At 43.8% G+C, this 25,291-nt stretch overlaps 1 protein-coding gene across 3 annotated transcripts in view; it reads left to right on the top strand.

Moving 5' to 3' along the window:
* The first annotated feature begins 39 nt into the window (after positions 1-39).
* Positions 40-25,291, top strand: part of ERG (ETS transcription factor ERG) — a 277,876-nt gene continuing 252,624 nt past the window's right edge. Inside the window, exon 1 of one of the 3 annotated variants that reach the window (XM_004062800.5) lies at positions 40-590. The gene's annotated coding sequence lies outside the window, so the exon portion shown is untranslated. Of the gene's footprint in view, positions 591-1,492; positions 1,726-25,291 lie in introns of those variants that run through there. The other 2 variants (XM_055373832.1, XM_004062799.4) reach the window with 2 other exon arrangements.

Genomic DNA, 25,291 nt, shown 5'->3' with positions numbered 1-25,291 from the left:
CATCCAACCCTGAGCCTGACCCAGACTTGGGGGTCTCCGTGTGTTTTTTCTTCCCTCTCTTTTTTTCTATTATTTTGGCAGACTTTTTGGAATGTCTGGGAGCTAAGGGCTTTGCTTCATGGAGCAGAATTCTGAAGCAAGAAAAAGAGAAAGTTATAGACTAAACCACAGAAATGTAAACACGTCTGCAGCTAAAATAACTCCACTTTCATTGAAAACACTCCTCCCTCACAATCAGACTTCTGTGTGCTATGGTCAATAAAACTGCATGTTAATAGCGACCAATTAATAGATTATGTTGCTCGGCCTTAAAAGTTGAGGGAGTTTTAATTATTATTTTTCAAATTAAAGGAGTGCTTATTCCCTCCCTTCCCTTGGGGTGGGGGGCGGGGGGAGACTTAGCTTTCTTTCTGGCTGTTTGCTGAAATTCTTGGCTGTTAAAGTTTGGAGAGGGAGGGACATGGGTAGTTTTCACTTGGTCGGAATGGGGAGAGTGTGCAAGAGATCGCTCCCGGACAGGTTCCTAGAGATCGCTCCGGGACGGTCGTGACGGCCCCCGAGGGACATGAGAGAAGAGGAGCGGCGCTCAGGTAAGCTCGATTTTGCGGTCGGAATTCGCGTAGAAACGAAAACTTCTGGAAGGGGCTTAGCCCCGAGCCCCGGAGGCGGACAAGCTGAGCCTCCTTGCTGCACCCTTTGGAGGCTGCTTCTTGCAGACGCCGTCGTCTCCCAAGGGCGGCTGTCACCGCGTGCGTCGGTCAGACCAGGCCGCGGTGCCCTCGGCATCCCCGCGTCCCGGCGGCTGTATCCCGCTCCTCCCCACGACCGAGGTCCCGGGCACCGCGCCTCTCCCTCCGGACGCTCTGCGCGACGTCGTCCCAGTTCTCATCAGCATCGAAGGCAGTCCGCGGTCATTTTATAAACGTCTAGTGTCGCAACCGTTTTCACTTTTACTATTTTCAATGTTTGCAACGGTTTTCACTGAGGCTGGAAAAATATCACTTCTCGCTAAAAGCGACCCCGAGTTAGGAGGAGCGCGCACCCCCGCGGCTCCCCCTCCCACACTTTCCCTCCCCTGACCCCCTCTCCTCCCCTCTGGTCCTTCCCTTGCTCCTCGCCCCTCCAGTAGTCGCGTCCTGGGTGCCTTTCCTGCTGGGGCCGGACTCTCTCCTCCGGCCGTCCCAGCCTCTGCTCCTCCGCCTCCCTCCTCCTCTTCCTCCTCCTCCGCCTCCTCCTCTTCCTCCTCCTCTTCCTCCCGGAGCCGCCAGCCGCGTCCTAAACCCGAGCAGGGCGCGTAGTGTCCAAACCTGCCCGCGCCGCCCACGCTCTTGGCCCCGAGGGCGCGCGCACGGACACGCGAGCACACCCACACCCACGCGCACACGGACACGCGCGCACTCGAACACTCCCGCGCGCTCGCACCCACGCGCACCTGGCCACGCGCGTGCATTCCCGCCCACGCGTCCCCGCCCCGCCCCCGGCGCGCACTCCGGGTTCGCAAGTCGCGCGTCGGGGCGGCCGCCCTGCTCCGCGATTGGCGGGAGCCGGAGCCTCCCTGAGCCCGGCGCCCACACCATGGGCTGAGCCCTTCGGCGCCCAGGGAGTTAGTGCGACCCGGCTCGGCGCGCACGGCCAAGGCACGCGCGCTGGCACACGCGGGCGCGGACACGCGCGGACACACACGTGCGGGACACGCCCTCCCCCGACGGCGGCGCTAACCTCTCGGTAAGTCCCGCGCCCCACGCGACTTGCCCGGCTCCCACGCTGGCTACAGCGGCTGCGGGGACAGGGAGGAAGGCAGCGGGGTGGCCCTAGGGGCGCACTCTGCAGGGCTCTTCCGACGGCGCCGGGACAGGTGGGGCGTACAGCGCCGGGAGGGACGGCTCGCCAGTGCGGGGTCCCAGGGAGGCGCGTGCAGTCGGGTGCGGATGGAGAGGAGGGGGCACCCCGAAATTGACAAGGGCCAGGAGAGCACACCGCGGGGACTTCATCTGGGGCCCCGACCAAGAGGTTATTTGTCCTTGTCTGGAATGGAAATCAGGGTTGAACTAAAAAAGCTGACGCTTGGCCTAAAGTAGGGACCAGGTTTGAGGCTGGGTTGTCACTGTCCGCTGGGTCCTGATGGTGGAATGACCCCCGACGGCGCCTTCCCGCACACCCCGCAACACCGGCTCTGGGACCAGCTCTCAGCGCCAGGAGCGGTCCCTTTCCTTTCCCACTCTCAGTCTCCGTCTTTTCACCTTTCCGTTCTTCAGCCTGCAGCTGTTATTTGCCTCCAGTTTACCAACCTAATTGCAAAACTTGGCATGTTAAAAAAATAGAGTCTGTATTTTATCAGCTAGCCTTACCTGCTTTCTGTCTGAAATACATCGTCTGTTTATTGCTATGGTATGTTGCATAGATGCATAGAGGCATTAATTATCTTTTAAGTACAGGACAAATGCTGTTATTAATAGCAGACTACACTGCGCAATAAAATGGATAAACAATTTCAATGAGGATGTGGATTTAATACAACTCATCGTTAAAGATAGTTTCCTGTATCTTTCAAAATAACATATTCCTGTGTGCTACAGGTTTCACTCTGTACATGTCTCTATAGCTTTTGTAGTTCAGAAAACTTTCAATGTGAATAAAAATACATTTTATTCTTCCCTGGGTGACATACATAGGACACAGAGTTTATTTACCTTTGGGACTATTTTTGACTGTTTTCCATTCTCTCCAAGTAGTTTAGAGCCCCTGAAGGGAGAACTGTCACAGTCCCAAAGTTAACCCTTGCTCCGCTGGCATTGGCTGGTGCCCGCTCCCGGGGCAGGCCAGAGCTCATAGCCTTCATCCACAGGAGGATCAGGCAACAGACGTTGCGAAGAACCCAACCATGTAAATTAATTCACCATGTGTCAAATTATTAATAAGCTAATTACACCATCGAAATTCTAATTCTAGCAGAGACAGTGAGCTATGTAAACTTGTGGCTAATATATCAAGTTTTACAATTCTCAAGAAAGGCTTTAGAAGAGCTACACACATCACAAATCCTATTTGCCATTTGGTAATCCTAGCTTCGGTTTGGGTCAGTGGCTTTTGGAAAGTACACTAAATTAGCAAATGGGTAATCTGTCTCGAGATATTTGTTAAGGAATATATAATTCCAGTAGCACTTATAATTCCAGTTTCTTCTCTTTTGTAACATTTTCTAATTACTTCATTTTATTTAAAAAAATTTAGAGTAGAATTGTAGTACATTATTTCACCTTTATCTGTTATTTCATGAGGAATTATTGGTGATTTAATCTTTAGCTAAAATTTAGAAAATTAGCATTTACCATTGAAGGGATTGTGTGAGGGGCTGCATTCACACCTGTATATAAACATTCCCCCCTCCACGTTCCACGTTTTGTTTTGATATTAAAGAAAAACCTTGTTGAGTTTTAATCTTATAAAATCAGATATTTTATTTGTGGTAAGACCTAAGATCCCAATGGAATACCAGATACATAAGTAAGAAGGAAAGCATCTCTGAAAGACGTCAGAAGGAATGTGTAACTCTCATACTATTCTACAATGTTATACGTTATGTATCTTTTAAATGTATCTCACATTGTAAGTAGGGTAATAGGAAACTTTCAACACTTTTTTTTTCTAAAAGTCATATTAGTTTTTATTTTTATCTTGCTATCTTTAAACAAAAAAGAAATAAAAGGGGGGATTTATTTCTTCTCAAAACAGAAGAGCTAATGTTTCTGGAATCGTTTCCTATTCCCAGGCAAAAACCGATAGCAAGTCATTCCCAGTCATAGGATCTGGAGTGGTGGGAAGACACTGTCATAGTGAATAAATGTCTGATGCCTGTTATTTCATAGAACTCCATTGAGAAGGTGTCGACACAGAGCCACCTACGTTTCTAATGAGACTTATGGAGTCTGGGAAGCAGTTTGGTCAAGGTGGCAAAATCCCAGCTCTGTGAGGCATCAGGTCACTTCTCAGTTTAAGTTGACAGCTGATCTCTCTGAATGCAGGTCTCTTTTTGTCACCTCTTTGCTTCTTTACCCCTTGCGTCCGAGCAGTTTTCCAGAGAGCAGGAGTATGGCAAAGGAGTTCTTTTTTCCTTCCCCAGTGTGTAAGGTTACTTGGGCTTTCCCAGGGAGCATGGTCCTTCACAATACAGCTATTGTTTAATGTTCTACACCTTGAATTTGAACCTTAGGAGCAACATTTGTAAGAAAAATAGGCTGATGTAACAGGGACGTTCAGATCTTTGGGGCACAGTTTCAGATGATTATGATACTTAGTGGCAGTGGTGTGAGTAGGGCTTTTTGAAAACTCTGAAAATCACTGCGGTATTCGGGGATGCTCATGCTTGGCAGTGACCAGCCACCCCTCCATATTGTTGCTGTTCCTTGCACGATAGCATTCTCCCTGGTATTTCCCACACCCTTATTAGGGGTCAGTTAATTAGTTGTCCATTATGCATTGTCAGTGTACGGACCTCTCACAATGATTGATTGAAAGCAGTTATTTTGTAAATAAACAACAGCGGGAGTTTTCCAATGGCTGGGCTGTCACCCGAACCAGTTCTTCAACATAGCTAAAAAAAGTTAAAAGTTAAAGTTAAAAGGGGGATCTTTCCCTTTTAACTTTATCTTTTATTTAAAACATTTTCATATTAGAAAGAGGCTTGAATGCTTCATGTTTGTGACATTGCAAAGTCTAGTGAAGGTAGTGAAGGAGGGTGAGCTAAAATTACTTTGCTAAATTTAAGTGTAAGTAAAATGTAGACAACACCAAGAAATTAAAGGGTGCGTCTAAAAATGGAGCGCTGGATCTAAGTTTTAGATTTAAACTAACTTTTAAGTTCTCCTATTTTTAGGGTCGCATGTCATAATCTGGGAGATCCTGATTGCGTATGAGAAACAGTAATTTTACAATGAAAGTAAGGGGTTTGGTTATCTTGACTCAGTGCGTGTTCAGGAGAATGTGCAAAGGAAGTTTCATTATGTGACTCTGTCCTATTCAGAATGGCTATATGAGACAATGGAAATATCCTTCAAGTGTGTAAAATAGGCCATTTGAGTTAATTTATCACCTTTTTTTTTGTTATTATCCCAGAGAAATAGACATCAGATGTGATCTGGGACAAATCTTTAGTGTGTCTAAAGGTTTTTAAAACCTAGATTTGTAGTTGCTTCCTTTTAAAGCCTAACCTATGATTTTGAATTGTTTTAGTGGGAATGAGATTTTTATACCTGCTTTTGTCTTATATGTGCTCCCTTTTAAGGATAACACTATTGCAGTAATTATTACCCCTGCAAAACATACTCGGGGGGAAAAGCCGTCTCTCTAAGAAATAGGAAAGAAAACAGGCATATATAGAATGACTTTTAAAAAATAGGAAACCCTTATTTTCACTTGATGTGAGCATTCAGCAAAAGTTCCCACATGTTCATTTGAAAGTGTAGAAATGCATTTGAACCTCAGTTTTGAGAGCAGGGGAGCAAAGGAGCGAAGCCTTATTTAGTGAAGTACTATCATCCTAATTCAATTAAGTGATTCTCCGTTATTGGTAGAAAGATTAGTTTTCTCTCTAACTGGGTGGAAAGAGTGGCTATGCATTCTTGGGGCTCACTAAAGTACTTAAAGTTGGAAAGTAAAAGAAAGACTAAATTGGAGCGTGCACATTTTTCTGCACGCCTGGCAGGGAGGTTTGTGTGACTATCTTGAGGAAATATTAGCTTGTGCACCGTCAGAAGCTGCATCCTGGAATCAGATTAGCTGGTGTTGTGAATCTTTCCATCTGAACTAAGATGGACAGTAAGGGAATCCCAATAGCTTAGTAAATCTGTTACTTACCTATTGCCTTAGTTTAATAAATTGATTGAAATTGGCAATGGGAACGTGCTGTTCCTTCTTCGTCTGCAGATGTGAGTTCCTGAAATCCAGGCAGCCCTTGATGTCTCGATGGCCCAATGACATGGGACAAGCTCTGCAGTGTCCTTTCATGGGTCCTGTCACTGGAGCTTTCCATCTGTAGGGGCTGCTGCCAGCTTTGGAGCCTGAACCTCTCTGCCCTCCCTGGAACCCCCCTCCAGCCAGAAACCCCTTTGTAATATTCCTCTCTTTCTTCCACAGACCCTTGCCTGCTGCTGGGGCCTCTGCAGGGGCAGTGGTTTCTCATCACGTGTGGGTTGGCGGGGGGCGCAGTGAAGAGTAGGGGAGGGAGAGAGCCCTGGCCTCTGGGGACCTTAAAACTATATTTCATGGAAAGCCTGTTTTCCAAGGCAGGCAGATTCTGCAGTACTACCTGCAATTCCTCCCATTTGGCCTGTTCACCAAATAATTTGAGGGGGCAGAGCTGGGTACCAGCCTTTACTTAGAGCTGTGCTTCTGTTGAAAAGTGGGGCCCAAGTTTGTATTAACTAATCTGGGAACTGGATGCTGAGGTAGAGTCTGTTGGTCATGTTGTTGTCCCCCAAAACTTCACTTCTTAAAACAATGACTGTTTCATGGTTACAGTGACAGTGCTGCTTACATTTTAAGAATCCACACTCAAGCCTCAATAAGCCTGAAGGGAATTTGGCCTGATTAAATTGTTCTTTTTAGTTGTTCGTAGTCAGATGTCACCCCTCACACACAATTCATTTGTACGGAGCCAAGTGCGTTCCACACACATTGCTAAAGGGTGAGAAGAGGGGATAGCAGGTGAATCTCCTGGCAATCAAGCTAATTATCCATTTGCAATGTATGGTGGGAGATGCTGAATGCTAGCGCAATGCTGCAATGCTAGCATTGCATTGTGTTCTTAAATGAGGACTCTTGGGAGAATCGGGAAGCTTAGGCACAGGCAAAGCAGGAATTTCAGAAACACGGGATACCTCCTTGGACCCACCTCTGTGTGCAGTGAAGGCTTGGAATTCTGCTTGACATGAGAGTGAACGGGGGTCTCAGGGTTCAGAGGAAGGACTGAAAGAAGCTATTATGAGGGCCCTGTGGGGGGAAGAGGGGATGACTGTGGCACTACTTAGGAAGGGAAAACTTTAGACCTCAGCACTGAAGAAGGTGCGTTTCAGGATTTTTGCATGGGAAATGCAGAGATCTAAGCAGAGTATAAATAATAAGTGAAGGATGTACTAGCAAAATGAAATGTTTTGAAACAGAAACCACTCACATTTACAATCTCAACGTGAAACTTTTTAATTAAATGTATCAGAAAGCTGAGATTTCTTTTATTAGGAAATGAGGTAAAAACATTTTGAAAAGAAACCAAGTGCTAATTGAGAAACATTCTAAGAAGATTTCATATGTTGAATGGATTCTCATTAAAATTATACCCAACCTCACAAAGCTGATGTGAGCCTGCTGCCAGATTTACAAATCTGGCTCTATAATTGCACAAAGTTTAAACTTGCCTTGTGCAAGGCTTGCTTTTTCTGCAGTTCAAGATACAGCAGCAAGAGGACAGAATAAGCAAAAGTGGAGGAAAAATTTGCTTCTTCAGTATTGAAAAGTACTTTCTAGTCTATTTGACCCCGGCAGTAAAACTTACTTCACTACAGAGTTTTAAAATAGAAATAATGACAGTAAAAATCAAATCTAGGGAGACTTCTGGAGAAGAGATGTTAGATCAGCATATTATTAGTATTTATCCCAAATTCTGAAACCTTACCTAAAGGCCCTGCCATTAGAACAGAGAGGGATATTATTGATTACTACTTGAGGTATCAAAGTAAAAGGATTTTATTTATGTATTTATTTATTTAGAGATGGAGCCTTGCTCTGTTGCCCAGGCTGGAGTGCAATGGCACATTCTTGGCTCACTGCAGCCTCTGCTGCCTGGGTGCAAATGATTCTCCTGCCTCAGCCTCCCGAGTAGCTGGGATTACAGGCACCTGCCAACAGGCCTGGGTAATTTTTGTAGTAGAGACAGAGTTTCGCCACGTTGGCCAGGCTGGTCTCAAACTCCTGACCTCAGGTGATCTGCCCGCCTCGCCCTTCCAAAGTGCTGGGATTATAGGCGTGAGCCACTGCGCCCAGCCAGTAAAAGGATTTTATGGATGAAATAGTATCAGTTCTGAAGATCGAATATCTCTTAATGAAACTGAATATATTTTTGCATTTTTCTAAGGCTTGTAAGTATAAGTGATTAGACAGAATGTCCCACAAAGGCAGTTTCTTCTAAGTACCCCATAGCCAAATTGTAAAACCAAAGGTAAGTCAATAAAATCATTTCATAAGTATATGTAACCCACAGTAAGGGCTGTATTTGTACATTACGAGCACATTTGTAAATGCATTTAGCATCAATATAAACTTTTTCTTTGCAAAATTAAGCATTAAATTGTATTAATTGTTCTTTATTGGTCTTAAGCAACGTGAAAATACATTTCTTAATTACAATATGTTGAGCATCTATTAAATGAGAGCACTGTCCCAAACAAGAGGTGGGAGCATAAGTCATACAGGGACTGTTAAGACACGGGACACGTCTAGAGATTAGACAAACAACCGCAAATTTAGTGGGAGAAGCCAGAACATTCCTCTATGGAGCCCGCCTATCCACCTGTCTATCTGACTGCAGCAATTAGTGGCATGCTTGAATTTTTCTCTCTTCCATGAGTTGTGTTAACAGGTAAACAAAACTACCACCCTTTTTACTTTAAATAGCTAAGTTTAGTTGAAGAGAGGAGCATCCCCTCTTGCAAGGACACTCTAAATGCGGTGTCCTTAGGATAAATACCTACAGGTGGAAATTAATACAGGACAAGTGGAATGCCTGAGAATTCAGGGAATGCTGAGTAGGCAGAGATCAGTGGGCAGTCAGATTTGACTCAAGGTGAGAAGGTACAGGACTCCATCCACAGAGGGGGTGCTCCGGATCCTGGGAAAGGCACGTGCAAAGGAAGGGAGGCTAGAAGCTACAAACTGTATGGTGGAAGGCAAGCTGTCCATTTAGTCCATGTTTTTGCCTTATGTTCTGTGTAAGACTTCATGCAAGACACTATGCAGAAGACTTGCACAGTGCCTTCAGGGAGGCAAAATCCAGAAAGAGGATGAATTCGCATGCTATGGAATCTAGAAAGGGAGGTGAGCAAGAATGCCATGGAATTGGGGCAGACATTCACAGCACAGAGTCTAGAAAGGAGGGGAACATTCACATCGTGGAATCCAGAAAGTGGGCGAATGTGCATGCCGTGGAATCTAGAATCTAGGCGGTGAGTGCGAATGCCGTGCAATCTGGAAAGTGGGTGAACATACTTGCCATAGAATCTAGAAAAGGGGTGAATGCTTGTGTCATGAAATCTAGAAAGGGGGTGAATGTGCGCATCATGAAATCTCGAAGGAGATGAGTTCACACACCAACAAGAGTGGCATCCTCAGTGGGACCACCTGGTTGAACTGGGCCAGCATGGCAGTGAACAGGGCTCTAGACTGTATGGCAATGGAGGAGATGTTCCCGAGCAGGGAGACAGCCTCGTGCAATACACTGGGTTTGCTGTAGGGCCGTTCATGGGCATGCTTGCTATCACACAGGTCCTTCTTTCTTATGGAATCATTGGAGGATTTCATTTTTAGCCTTAGCATCAGGAGTCATTGTCTGAGCATTTGGTTGGATTTCATTATTTGGAGACACGTGAATGACCCAACTCCAGCAGATACGTAAGACCCTGAGGACTGCCTGGCGGGCCATTGCATTCCTAGCTCGAGTTTATGTTCTTACCCTTGTTTCCCTTTAGCTTCATCTTTATTTTTTATTTTGCTTCTGAATTTTAAACAACCTTGTCATATTGCATATATCCTTGTAGAACACTTTGAGTCCCTTTTTGGGAACAAGGTAGAGTATAAATAACATAAAATAGAATCATGCAATCCAAAAGCAATCTGCACCATTCCATAGGAAGATCAGAGGATCAGAGCATGCTACCCGGAGGCGGAGGCCCTTGAGCTGTGCCATGGCGTGTTGGATCTGGATTGGCGGGAATGGTAGAGATAGCAGTGGGCAGGAGGGTGGGGGAGTCAGGCCCGCTGGTGTGTTTGGAGAGTGGAAGTGTTACCTGGGAGTGGGTCACACAGTGTGGAAACTGACCAAATCCTCTGGAGTGTTGGAGGGATCAGACCAGACACCTACTTCAATATCTCAGGTGTAAAGTTAAGAGGTAGGGAAGAAAGCAGTCTTACATAAGGGAAGGGAGAGGTGTGATGTTGTGGAAGGTGGCAGGTGACATGCACTCACCAGATGGTATAGCCACAGGAGACACGTTGCCAGGACTGTCTTCACTGTGGCTCTTTGCAGGAGGTGCTCTAATTGTCCTCATTTTCCAGAATAGCAGTGAGGCTCAGGAGTGCTGAGCGCCTTGCCTGGAGTCACACAGTAGTGGGAGCCAGGGCAGCATCAGAACCAGGCAGGCGGATGCTGAGATCCACCCATGGGACTCTGCTGTGTGTAGTTATCTTGGTCAGAGCAGCGGGCCTGTTACGGAAGTGACCGGAAGGGAGCGAGTGACGTGGAGGCAGAGTCTGTGTAAGGTCCTGGCAGTGCTGGGCAAAGGAAATAGAACATGAACCTCAGGGGTAGTTTTAAATCTTCCAGTAGCCAAATTAAAAAAGACAGGGACAGGTGAAATTAATTTTAATAATGTAATTTTTGTAACACATGCTGAAAATACTATCATTTCAAATGTAATCAGTGTAAAATATGGATGAGATATTTGACTTTATTTTTTTCTATATGAAATCTTCAAAATCCATTGTGTAGTGTATACTTACAGCACGTCTCCATCTGGGCTGGTCACATTTCAAGGGCTCCATAGTCACATGTGGCTAGTGGCCACCATGCCGAATAGTGCAGGTCTAGAATGTTTAGCTTAGGAATTCAAATTTAATATAATGAGCAACCACAACATCTATTATGTCACTTGGCCACAGGAGTAGAAGTTTTGTGACCTTATGTCACTAAGGAACCAGATATGATAGCAATAGAAAATTGAATGCCAGCGTGACATGTTCGGTACTAGATCTGCAGTTTTTACATTGGAGGGAAAAATGTATGTATAATTTCCTGTTGAGTCACTTCATGCTTTTAAAGGGTAAAATAAAATACTGAATTTCAGGCCAAAACTCTGTGTGCCCGCTGACAAATAGTGCGGCTTTTGCTGGAATCATGCTGCGACAACTCCAGGCATAAAAATGCTATTTGAATATCCTCTATTTAAAGATAATTCCAGCTTGATGACAAATTTCTTATTTTGCATGTTTCTTGAGAATAATACAATTGATTATTTTGAAGAACGGCATTCTTAAAGTGCTAGAATCCCAGAGGAAGAAAGCACATCAACTAAATGTATTGCTATAGAATTAACCTTTACAAGGACATATTCACACTATTTGATCATGACAGGTTGCACATAACACAGGCCTTTCCCTTCGTTTGCGATACTGAAGCTTATGGAAAAGTCTTCTGAAGTCAATCCATAGTGCTTACATGCCATTTGTTATTATCAATGTGCTATATGTGTACTATACATGATGTGTCATTGAGTAACCTTCTACCCTTTTAACTATGCCACTCTTTTTTTTTTTTAATTTTTATTTCTTGAGACAGAGTCTTGCTCTGTTGTGCAGGCTGGAGTGCAGTGGTGCGATCTTGGCTCACTGCAACGTCCGCCTCCTGGGTTCAAGCGATTCTCTTGCTTCAGCCTCCTGAGTAGCAGGGACTACAGGTGCACACCACCATACCCGGCTAATTTTTTGTATTGTTAGTAGAGACAGGGTTTCGCCATGTTGCCCAGGCTGGTCTGGAACTCATGAGTTCAGGCAGTCCTCCTGCCTCAGCCTCCCAAAGTGTTGGGATTACAGGCTGAGCCACCGTGCCCAGCCTATGCTACTCTTAAAGTTAAGATTTCATTTAATTTTTTGTGCAAAGTAAGAAACTTCACTAGCAGATTCTTACTCATTCACATTTTCCTGAATAAGAAATTTGTTTTTAGTTCCAGTAGCTGGTCTCTAGGCAAATTTCTCGTCTGTGGTTCTTTGTAGATAAGTTTGTTTTCATTATCGCTGGTGCATAATAAGGGAATTTCACTCTTTTTATTTTGGTTTATTTTTCCCGGTGGGCAGTGCTTACTGTAAAAATAAAATAAAACAAAAACTGCTAAATAAAATAAGTGTGGCTTCTCTAGACTCTAATCACCATATTGAATTTTACACCTAATGCAGCACAATTATTGGTAACCAAGCAGTGAAGGAGAAGGAATATTGTGGTTTATTAAAATACCCAACCATACCCAAAACCTCTGACCAAGGAGCATGGCTGTGTGTTCTCGCGTCTAGCATTATACGTCTCTGGTGTGTAGCGATGCTTCATTGTAGGGTCATCTAAGGACAAATGGAAAAGCAAGACTTTGTCTTGTGTACTGCAGGCTCCCCGGCTTTCAAATGTAGGCAATGAGTTGGATTTTGTAGTCGAATCTTGTTTCGTCCTATAAGGAACGTGGGACACCAGGTGTGAGCCCTTTAGAGGTAACTGAAATTCTATTCCAAGGCCTCCTGCACGTCCGCTTGATGCCGTAAGCTGCATTCAAGCATTGCAGTTTCGTATCAGAGTACAAATTTAATTTAAAGTCTAAATTATATTTGAGCAGTCTGAAGCACATTAAGGCTTCTTAAATAATTCACTTGAGGTTACGTTCAGTGAACATGTGTAAATATGAGAACGTGCGAGGCAAGTGGTCTCAACACACAATGAATACGAGACCACATTGATGTAAGCCACATGTGCTTAAAATCTTGTCGGAAAAAGCGTGTCATCCCTGGGAACCAGAACGTTTGACTGGCTGTGTGGCTCGCAGGGAAGGGTTGGTGTCCAGGTGCCTCTGTGCTTGGTCCTTGCAGTTTGCCACATCATCAAGGGAGACCTTTGAGAGAAACGCTACGTCGTCAGCTCATGGGTGTGGCTCTCAGCTGCAGTGCCACAGGGGAGACAAAAACCCCCTGGGTGCTGCCTGCCGCAGCCCTCGGTGATGCCAAAACAGCCGTTCCCCATCAGCTTCTCAGGTTGGGTATCTGCGGGTGCGAAATGGCTGAAATGTACTCTTGGAAACTGTTGGGTTTAGTTAAACTTGGATAAATGAGAACCATCGAGTTTATTTTTTCCTTTGGGCTGAACAGTTTTCATATGTTATAGGGATGTGTGGGTGGATTCAGAGACATGACGAGTGACTCCCAGTAGAGTCAGCTCATGAAGGCATCTAAGCATCGCTGAGCAATGCCCCTTCCTCACTGTCTCTGAGCTTCTAGACCTTCCTCCTGGGCACGTCCTTCCCCAAGTGTTCGGACTCACAGTTCTGAAGTGTCATCTTTAGTGAGGTTTCTCCTGCAGTCAACACACCCAGGGACTAAAAGAAACAAGCCAGCGAGTCTAATGAAATCAGGCTGCAGATCTGAAGTGCTTTTGGAATATCCTGCCCCTGCTTTCTGTCCTCTGTCTGGTTTTCATGGAAATTTGTGTCTGGGAATGAGGGGGAATCGGAGTGGATTTGCTGGAGGCAGGTGCCTGTGTTCTTTGGCCCTTGCCATTAGGAGTCAGGACCAAGGAACCTCGGAGGAGGTGGAGGAGGCAGAGGCCGTGGGAGATGCGATGAGCACGGTGCAATCTTTATAAGACAGCAGGGATTTCCACAGACTTCCTGATTTTTGAAAATTATTCATAAGCCTGCCCTCATCTGGGATTTTCAGGACAGAAAACATACCCCATTTACTGTCCACGCTCCATAAATTACCCTTTCAGATTGTTGCAAAGTTATTTTTTGCATTCTGTAATGCTGGCATACGTAAGCTTTGTGATTGTGAGTAAAACGCCTCCATTTCTTTCTCCAGCAAGGATCAGGACAGCGTTGGTCAGGACAACATGCAGTAGCATCGCGGCCCCATTTGAAATACAGGCTACTTCTCCAAAAGGTTGGGAGTAAATGCTGGCCCAACCCTGATTTAAAAAGATTAAGGAAGAAATGGAAATGAGGATCAGAATTAGTTACGTTTGCACTGGCAAAGGAAGCAAGATTAAATACTTGCTTTCAGTCTTTGCTCCAAGCAAGTAAAAAATTTAAAAAAAAAAGAATTGCATATTACATATTTGGGAAAGTTAAATGCGTGCTTCCTTTCTGGAATGCACAAGCCTATTTGTAATGGGCTTTGCAAGGCAAAGATTGCTGCATTGGACACTTAACATGAAATAAGATGTCCTGAGAAATCTTTAGTTCATAGATATTAAAAAATAAGTTGCTGTTTTAAATAAACATAATCATCTGCTTCATCTGTGTCAGAGTGCCGAGTCTTTATTTCTTTCCTTTTTATTTTTTGCTTTTTCAGTGGTTTTATTTCTTGTGCTTTATACCCATTGGCTTCTAAAATAGGAGGTGACGTGTATGTGACTTGTTAAAGAGTGAATGAGTATAACATAACCCTTTCAATTCCCAACTTAGAGAAATCATTTTGGGGATACCTTAAGCATATCAGAATAAAAGAAAACTTAGTATTTCTGTGTCACCTGAGGCACTGGTGCCAAAACCAGCAAGAAGTAGTGACATTTTGTAATGCAGTTACATTTAGGCTTAAATTAGTGTTTTTCAACCTTTTTTTTCATGACCAACCTCCTGTTTTCAAGATCAACCTCCTAAAAAGCATTTTCTGATTTTTTTTTCCTAATTGTCCCTCCTCACATGAAAATTTAATACCACAGATATACTGTTTTAGTACTTTGCATTATACATATACGTATGTCTACATTTAGGTATATCTGTGCTTTATACAGAAAAGGAATAAGACTTTTTTCATCCTTCAAGAACTAATTTTAGCCTCCTTGAGGATGCGTGGCTTAAATACGCAATGCCAATACTTGACTTTGCAAAGTATTCTGTTTAGGAAAAAAGACGGTGGATGCCTGTACGTGATCTTAGAAAGGACTGAAGATGGTGAGGAGATTCAAAGTAAGCAAAGACTGGGACACCAGGGAATGATGTTCTGTTGGTTGTCGTCCTTGTTTAGAACGTGGCCTGAAAACTGATAATGAGAAAACAAAAGATGGATGACAGCTCCCCTTTGTATTGTTCAAGCACCATTAAACATGCCGAATCGCTGACCACACGTTTTCCACGTATGAGAAGGTGACACGGTACTTATCAAAGTTACGAGTGGACAAAAGCAGAAGGTTGCAAAAACCAGTAGCCTAGAGAGAGCAAGGCGGCATGGAGGCTGGCATCCACCGGTGAGCTGATGGGAGAGGCTGCCTTTATGAACTTCCGGACCTGAGCACGCAGCCTTTTCCCTGCACGCTTTGGATGTAACAGTGCAGGTCGTGTGGCGGGACTGACGTGCAGCAGCTGGATCACATTGACTCTGATCTTTCCCCTCCAGTAAAAATGGAAATGTAATAAAACAAACAACAACAACAACGATGCTGAGCTTACCCCAAAACTCAATCAGAAGAGAAAAACACCTGGGCCATTGTCAAGAGAAACAAAACCGGGCCGGCCTATGTTTTTATGAACATGATCAGTGAATAGTATTTCCATTAAAAGGCAACTGACTCAGAGATGGAGGGTGAGTGTTCTGTGAGGCAGAGCTGAATAACCCACCCACGCCCTGTAGCTGACAGGATCACTTAAGCAGAGTTACTAGAAATGACCCAGTGATACTGAAAATAGGAAAAAGTACATGAAGGGAAAAGCAGATTCTTAGGAAGGGAAAGAAGTGTGTGAAACCAGAGCAGATCGGTCAGAATCTAACATTCTGTTTGAGTCTCTCCTCATCACCTGCAGTCCTAACAAATCCTCCACTTCTCATCTTCAAGTGAGTAATGGTGTGGCAATGCCCTGTCTTCTAGGAGAGATTAAATAGTAAAGGATGTTACCATGAGTGCAGAAGCGACTGTTTTGTTTTTGTTTGTTTTGCTTTTTTTTTTTTTTTTTTTTAGACAGAGACTCCCTCTGTCACCCAGGCTGGAGTGCAGTGGTGCCATCTCTGCTCACTGCAGCCTCCATCTTCCGGGTTCAAGCAATTCTTGTGCCACAGTCTCCCAAGTAGGTGGGATTACAGGTGCATTTCACCACACCCAGCTGATTTTTTATATTTTTAGTAGAGACAGGGTTTCGTCATGTTGGCTAGGCTGGTCTCGAACTCCTGACCTCAAGTGATCCGCCCTCCTTGGCCTCTCAGAGTGTTGGGATTACAGGCGTGAGCCACCACACCCAGTCAAGACTAGGTTTCTAAGAGAATGGTTGCATCCAGCTCAGAATGTGGGAAGTGTGGTGATGCTTTGTGCTGGTAGACGTCTTCCTGGGCCATCACTAGGGTATATGCTTCTATCTGGGGGCTGAGATCAGAGCGGTACCTGCATTAAACATCAACAAGTCGGCTATACAGAGCCCAGCTGTGCCTTTTGCTTATTGCTTTCTGGGCCTGTATTTGGAATGTAAAAGGGACATACGTTTTCACTGATGCTTTTCGTCTTTGTTGTCTATGTTTTAAGTGGTGTTTAAATTCAAGCAAACACTGTTTAGTTGTAAAAGCTCACTCTTTCTCAAGTCTTTCCTCCCTTCTGTTTTTCCAAATTGTCTCTTTTGAATCATCTTACAGATAGAGTTAGTTTGAGTCAGTGGTGATCCACAGATTGAACTGGGAGCCCAAGCCGCAGAACTGACCAAGTGCTTGTCATGGTCACGTGGAACCCAGATCTGAAGTCTGTGAATGCTTGCCCTTAAAAATCACTAAAAATACCTCTTTGAAATATGACTCGTTTCACAGTGGATTCCACAGTAGCAAAATCACATTGTGGTTTATTTGGTAGCAGGGTCAGATGAGATCATATATTGCAATGTATGCCTACACTCTTATGTATATGAAACCTATTTATATTACAAGCCATATATTTGTTTCTCTATAGCCATGGTTCACACTTAGGTTTTTCTTGCCTTTTCTGGGGAATTCCCTTTGAGCTTAGTAATTGGGGCCGTTAACTGTACAACAGTGTAGGAATTTATTATTTATTTATTTTTAAGACTTTAAAATTTTTAAAATCGTTTATTTTTTTCTGAGACAGAGTCTCATTCTGTCACTGAGGCTGGAGTGTAGTGGTGTGACCACAGCTCACTGCAGCCTCCATCTCTCACACTCAAATGATCCTCCCACATCAGCCTCCCAAGTAGCTGGGACTACAAGTGCATGCTGCCATGCCCGGCTAAGTTTTAAAATATTTTTGTAGAGACGGGGTCTCGCTGTGTTGCCCAGGCTGCTCTCTAACTCCTGGGCTCAAGAGATGCTCCCGCCTCGGCCCCTCAAAATGCTAGGATTACAGGCATCAGCAGCCCAGTGTAGGATTCTAGAAACATTAATGATCCTCACCACCTGGGGTCAATGATGGCATGAAGATCACATCTGTATTCAGAAAAAGTGAATATCAAATACATGTTATTTCTAGGCCATTTCAGAGTTGTTTCACTGCTTGGCTCAATTTTAATATGATTTTTGTATGGCAGTTTTTTTCCCCAAAATTTTTAATTGATATAATCCTGATGAATAATCTTGTAAATATTGTGATAACCTTGTCTTAATAGAATGCAGCCTAAGTTAGTTCTTCCTTGGACTACATTGAAAGGAATCCAGGGAAGACCCCTGTCATACCAAATTTCACCCTATGCTAATTCTCTAGGTAGAAAAAGACTGTGTTATACGTTGATCTCCTTATAAGGTGTTTCTAGACCGAGATGTCTGCAGGCAATGTTTAGGAAGGCTCTTGTTTGCTAAGAAATCACACCCAAATGGAAACCTTCAGAAAACAAGTGGAAGCCAGGAAAAGTACTTCCATCACTGGAAAGTTGAAATCTCCTTTACGAAAATCAATTTATTAAAAGGAAAAATGTCTTCCCATCTTGTTATAGTATGTTATAATATATCGAAAGTTCTTTTAAAAGGGATTCTTCTACTTAGTAACAATATCATCATGGTGGTTTGCAGACAGAATGTCATGCTACTAAATGGTGCCGCCTCTTCCATTGGATTTCAGAAGCCAGTGGCTGCCCTGCTCTGCACTTCTTCCTCTTCCTGGCTTGACCTCAATTTAGACCTGCGTGTCCTTCTGCACAGTAGGTCCCAGGCTACCACCTGGAGAGGGGAAAAAGTGGCTATGAAGGCCTCTAGGAAAAAAAGCCAACTCCACTAAAGTTTGTTGAGAGGGTGAGAAAGAAAGGAGGGGAGAGGGTGAGCAGAGGGGACTGTCCCTTGGGACCCCAGCTTCCCAAGTTCTGGCAGCAGATGGTGTCTGTGGGCACTTGGTTTTCAGTTACTCACTGCCTGGACAGTGTGTGTTCTTCCTGCCCCACGTGGCCAGCCAACATATGGCTGAAGCCCACAGTTCTTATTTTCCTGTGTTTACTTGAAATCTCTCTGAACACGTGGAATTTACAGAAACATGCACTTCAATTATCCTTTACCTTGACCCAAAATGGTACTGAGGAAATTTTCCAGTGGCCCTGCTAACCCTGAAAATGGCAACAGACAGGTGCAGACCGATGCATTCCCGGTGGGGTGGAATCCTCTTTGCAGCTTGTGAGCGTTGCCCCTGTGGTTTGGAAATACAGGGGAGGACTGAATTGAATGAGTTCTTTTGTTTTGTGGAACACCTGAGTTTGTGTGTGTAGCTTGAAGACCCGTTCTACCACAAGAAACAAATTTGCCTCTTAAATAAAAGGAACAGGAAATAGCATGTTGTTGGCTTTGGTGTGCATCAGGGTTGGGAGAAGGAGGAGTTGTGGCCTTACTCTGTCCCCTGCAGCCTCGGGCCTGTGTGTCCTATAAGCGAGTGTCATGGGGTGCACGTGGGCTCATTGACTGTGTCCAGAAAGATGTTTTTGTTCCCCTGCTTCAGGTTTTAGTCCTGAGACTACCAATTAAACCATCCCGTAAATCTTCCATTATAGGTAGTAAAACCTAATTTTGGATTTCCTGCGTGCTCTGGTATCCTGCCTGATTGCTACCAGGCTGGACCTGTGAAGCAGACAGTACGTGTATTGTGCCACGTGGGAAAGCCCTTTTCTTACATATTCGGGATTTAGTCTTAATTCCCTGACTGCTTTCATCTTAAGTTTCAAAACTCCTGAGGATAGCTATCTGGAACTCTGCAGTTGACTTAATTCTTTTCAGTGGATCACTTTGATGCAGTGAATAAGGGAAGGGGGCACTAAGAAAAGAGTAGGCATAAAAGTGGGTGAAGTAAAACACCAAAGCCACTGTAGCTCTGCCATTCTTGCTGCGAAGGCACAGGGTGTGCCCTCTCTCAGTGTTTCATACTCCATCATCTGTAACTCAGCACTTTCCTCAAGCTGGGGAGTAACAGCTGCTTGGGAAAACACATACATATTTTGGAAGTATTTGAATCAGTACCCAATACCCAATACCTTTGACCAATGATGCTGAATGGTTTACCTGGGCTGGAATCTGGGGGATCAGGAGTGGTGCTGGTGACTTGGTCCTTGTCCCCCTCATCCCTTGCACATTTGTGAAGGTGAACTTGGAAGATCAGTGGGTGTAACAGTGTTGCAAGGATGTTCTGAGTTTGAGGCAGCCAGACTTTGTTACCTATTAATACAAAGGAAAGATGAAACCTATGCAAAAGTTGTTCTTCACGCTGGAGACTTGGCAGGATGTAGTGTACTCTGAAAATCTGCAGGTGAGAGTTTGAGTGGGTCTGTGTATATGGATTTATTTGCTGGGGCAGGGTGGGGTGGGGTGTGAGGTGAAATCTATATGAACAGTACTAAAATGTTTAAAACTTACAAGTGATATATAGCAGCATTTTTGAACTTTAGAAGATGGTGTCAATAATACTTTGTTTACCGTGAGCATACAGATGAACAAAAGTATTTAAATTAAATCTTTCTGCACTCAGACATAATGGCTATTGAAAAGTAATGCATTTCATTCCAGATAGTGGAATTTCTCTCTTATACACATGTTTTTCCCCAAAGGGGATCATATTATATATACACTTTTATATATATGTGCTGGCACCTGTTTTTTATTCACTTACCAGCACATTAGAAGTATCTGCCCATGTTCATAGGTATGCTTAATGATATTTTTAATGCCACATTACTTTTAAACTGTCTAGTATTCCATCGTATGTCTCTGTCATTATAAATTTATCTACCTAGTCCTCTTCTGTTGAGTATTCAGGCTGTTTCTAGTTTTCTATATTATAAACCAGGAATTCCCAATCTTGAGTGCAGAATGCAGATGCCCAGGTCCTATCCCAGGCCAGTTGAATCAGGCTGTCTTGGGGTGGGGCCCAGGAATCAGTATTCTCACATACCTCCAAGATGAAAATTACTGTTTCAAACCACGCTGTAGTTTATCAGACTGAGATATGCTCTTGAAAGTGGAATTGTGTGATGAAAGATATGTATCTTTAATCTTTTGGTATAGACTGACAAATTACCATTCAGAAATTTGTTTTTTTTTCATACTAATTTTCACTTTAAGCTTTAAGGCTTTTAAAAGGTAAAGAATGAAAAAATTTGCATGTGCATTTGGAAGAGGTTTATGTCATACTAAATAATTATGTTGATCTGTTTGACATTGCTTAGTTTATTTTGTATTATAACATGACTGTGTTACTAACATAACAAAGGGGGACGTATTTGGTGCCTCTTTCCGGTTGCTTTAGTGAGACTGTGGTGGGAAGGGGCGGATGCAACAGCCCTGATGATGAGTGTCTTGGTTCATTCAGGCTGCTATAACAAAATACTGTACACTGGATGGTCATAAACAAGACTTTATTTCACATAGTTCTGGAGGCTGGGAAGTTCAATGTCAAGGCACTGGCAGGTTTGTTGTCTGTTGAGGGCCCATTTTCTGGTTCATAGATGGCATCTTCTTGCTGTGTCCTCACATGGTAGAAGGGGTGAAGGGAGCTCTCTCTGGTCCCTTTTATAAGGGCATTGATCCCGTTCATGAAGGGTCCATCCTCAACACCTAATCACCTCCCAAAGGCCCCCAGCTCCTGATGCCATTACCTTGAGGGTTAGGATTTCAACATGTGAATTTTGGGAGGAAACAAACTGGTGGTACATGCAGTGAGCATGGGATGGCTCTGCAGAACTGGATTTTATGCCTTTTCTGGGTTCACAACTGACTCTTAGAAAACGGTTGCCTATCTATGTATGTGTTAGTTTATTCACTGTGAAATTTTCTACATGTTTTATCACTGTTCTATTTTAGTTGTTAGATTTCTCATGCTAATACATAGTTGTAAAAGTCAAATAGTATTTCTGGGCTTATAATGAAAAATAGCAGTTCTCTGCCTTCCATTTTCCCAGATAGCCCCCTTTCCTAGAGGTAACTGCTGTCCTCTTAGCTGTTTCTTCTGTCATTTACCTCCTTGTTGATACATCACTGCGTTTTCATGAGCTTTTCATTTGGACTTTGTATTAGTCCATTTTCATGCCGCTGATAAAGACGTACCTGAGACTGGGTAGTTTATAAATAAAAAGAGGCTTAGTGGACTCACAGTTCCACGTGGCTGGGGAGGCCTCACAATCATGGTGGAAGGTGAAAGGCACATCTTACATGGCGGCAGGCAAGACAGATCAGAGCCAAGTGAAAGGGGTTTCCCCTCATAAAACCATCAGATCTTGTGAGACTTATTCACTGCCACAAGAACAGTGTGGGAGACACCACCCCATGATTCAATCATCTCCCACCGGCTCCCTCCCACAACACGTTGAAATTACGGGAGCTACAATTTAAGGTGAGATTTGGGTGGAGACACAGGCAAACCATATCAGACATTATCAATTTTCTCCTAAGGTAGATGAGAATTTAGCTCATGCCCCCTTCCCCCATCTCCTGTTTCTCCATCCTTCCAATGTAGGTAAATCATAATGTTGGTTAAGTTGATATGCATTTGTAACATTATTATAACTATGTAAATGTTACTTAGAACTGAGTCATATAGTGTGCTGTAATGTTTGATTTTTTCAAAAACAATAACTTTTCATTGATTTTCAATTGATTTTTCATTGATTTTCAATGATTTTTTTATTGCCTTGGTTTTTCTAAGTACTTACATTAAGACTCCCTTAAACTCCTTGGCAGAACCAGTTCCTCTTTTCAGTGTGTTAGAATGAATTTGGTCATCTCTCAGGGGTTTTATTGTTTTGTTGTGGGGGAGGGTGCTTTAAGGAGCCCTGTGCTCACAGATGGAACCGGCTGCTTCCAGGCATGGCTGTCCTGGCATCTCTGCCCTCTGGCTCCCTAGGATTCTGTTGGTTTTCATGCTGGGCCCCCTGTCTCCAGGTTATCCTGTCAGCCTCATGGTTGGTGTAGTTCTTCACATTGATGGCTTGGCTGGGCCTTTGATTCTCTTTAAGAAACTTTTCCCTCACGATTTGGAAAGTGATGCTTCATAGACTACCAGCTCTTATTGTTGTTATCAAGAAGCTTGGGATGCCATCCTGGTTCCCATTTCTCTTCTCTGAATGTTTTAGGTTTTTCTCTTTCATCTCAGTGTCCTGAAATGTCACAGAGATGTGCCTTGGTTAGGGTCTTCTTCCTTTTATTATGTGGGGTACTCAGTGGGCCTCTTCGTTGTGGGAAATTTTTCTGTACGATTTCTTTGAGAATTTTCTCTTCCATTTTTAAATGTTTTCTCTTCTTGGAACTCTTGTTATTTAGATGTTGAACCTCCTCTCTGATCCTTTTTATTCAAGGCATCTTTAACTGTTTTTTTAATGGCTGTATTATTTGTTCTTATCTTTAGGATCTTAATGATAGTTTTTTTTTTAAAGTTAAAACATCTCTTTTTGCTCCACATTTTTTCTTCGTGATTGTTGGATTTTGGTCATCGTTTCTAATGCTTGGAAGTTTTTCACAAGTGTCTGGTGGACCTTGGATGCTCTTCACTAGGAAATAATTCAGAATAATTCACTAGGAAAGAATAATTCACTAGGAAACTGTGTGCCCAGGTGGGGCTTGTTGGCTGGGGGTGTGTGCCGTGATGGGTATCAGCACCTGACTATGTCATTGGGGACCCATAAGTGACTGTCTAAGTAGCTCTTTCTTTTGGGTTGGTCAGCATCTCCTGGGGGACAATACTGCTGTTGTCAGTTGTGGAAAGGGTGGTGGAATGAGGGTGGGGTTGCTAGAGCCTGGCTGCAGGGTTCTGAGGGTGAAGTAGAGGGAAGATCCTGGGGGAGGTACCTTGCCATTCACTTGGTCCCCCTTTTCAGTATGTTGCCTCATTCCCTCACTCTGCAGAGCCTGGAGTCCCTGATTTCTCTCTGGAGAGGAACCCTAAATTACCTGCTAGGCACAGGATGATTACCTGGCTGCAGGGGATCAGAAAGGGGATGTGGGAGGAGGAGGGAGCACTTGAATTTCCCCTTTCTCCAACACTCATACACTCTCGTTTTCAGCCCCATTCCTTGCCCTGCTCCCACCCTCTGAGGGACCTCAAATTTCCAAACCTCTCAGGGTCGTATGTTGCAAATTGCCTTTCCATTTACTGACTCCCCCCATCCTCTGGCAGGGAGGTCCCCTCGCTCATCAACTGCCATTCTCTTATTTGCTTTCCATCTTCCAGATTTTGCAAACATCTTCCACAGGCTGTTGTCTCTTCTTTCTTCCCTTTGTCCATTTGAATTTCTACTTTTAGTGATATTATTCTAGAGGTGAGCCCACAAGTTCAGTCTGCCCTTTTTTACCTGGACCTGTTACATTTTAGAGATGAAGTGAGTTGCAAGTCTTGTTGGATGAGTGCTGCATTCTACCATGGGGTGCAGTAGTTGTAAGTGAGGAGGGCCAGATGCACGCAAAGTGATAAGATGATCACGATGAAGCTCACGCTTATAGAATGCCGACTGTGCTGGGCTTTAGTTGGATTAACTCCCCAAATCCTCACAACAACCTCCTGGGAGGGGCTCTGTTATTCTCAACTCACAGAGCAGGAACCTGAGGCATGGAATCATGGAGTGACTTGCTCAAGGTCCCATGGGGAGAAGTGGCTGAGCTGGACATTGCACCCGGACTGGCGCACCCAGATCGGAAGAGTTTCACAATCCAGGCCCCCCTACCAGATCTTCCCCTCAGCATTTCGAGTTGCATGTGCTGTGTTTCACGCCTTACGTTAGATCTTCGTTTTCTCTGATATGCCCAACGCATTGTGTTCATAGGTTTGGCTGTGATGAGAACTCTCTTGCTCTTCAGTCCACTCAGTTAACATTTTTGTAGTCCTGGATTTCTTGCTTTTTTTATCTAGACCCCAGCTTAAACTTCTAATGGGCAAGTGGGAACCCCTGTTGGAACACACACTTGCATACATACACATGTGTACACACACACACACACACACACAGAGAAAAAGAACTTGTGAAGAGACAGCATAAAACTAACAGATAAGAAAAAGACGTGGATCACAAGACTAAGGACAAAGCAAGTGAACAGGCTACCACAGACAGTTGATATTACAGTAAGTTAAAAATGAGGAAATTATTTTAAAGTCTTTTATTATTATTAACAGTATTGATGATTAAAATTATAATTAATAACATTAACATAATTTTAGTTGCTCTTTCTTAGGATCCTGTAGACAGTAGCACGGTTTTCAGGACAATCTTGGATGATGGACATTTTTATCCTCATTTTATGTTGAGGAAATGGAAGCTCAGAAATGTTAGGTAACTTTCCAAGGACACACAATTAGTAGTACAGTGTCTAATTCCAACGTGATCACTCATTTCACCACAATAGCTCCCAAAATATTGAGCCCAAGTAAGTAGAAAGACTATTTTGAACACCCAGATTAGTAAGAAATCCACTGGATTGTTTCTTAAGCTCTGAATCAAGGAGTTTTTATTCAGTCAGGTTCCGTTTGCCAATTCGCAGGTGGGTCATTTTCTCTGGCAAGTTTCAACAGAAAGGCTGGCAGAAACACACAATGACACACATGTGGGCTGCACACACAGACACACATTTCAGGAGACTGAAGTCTGGGAAAGCAATGGTTTTGAGATGCTTTTTACACTGACTAGAAAGCAAAGAGAGGCTAGTGGCTGAGCAGAAGGATGCTGTCCAGAGCCTCATCTAGACTAGATTATCACCAGCCAGCCCAGCGTGCGGTTCCAAGCCTGCCTCCCACTGGGCAGCATTTCCACAACATCTTTCCCCTCCTTGGGGCTTTATTTCCATCCACATTTAAAGTCTCCCATTTGTTAAGAATCCATGGTTCATGTTTGTAAACTGTAAC

The sequence above is a fragment of the Gorilla gorilla genome, chromosome 22, assembly GCF_029281585.2.
Source record: "Gorilla gorilla gorilla isolate KB3781 chromosome 22, NHGRI_mGorGor1-v2.1_pri, whole genome shotgun sequence".
Lineage (NCBI taxonomy): Eukaryota > Metazoa > Chordata > Mammalia > Primates > Hominidae > Gorilla > Gorilla gorilla.
Note: the sequence above shows the minus strand (reverse complement) of the source record. Positions and strands in the feature narration are given on the sequence as shown.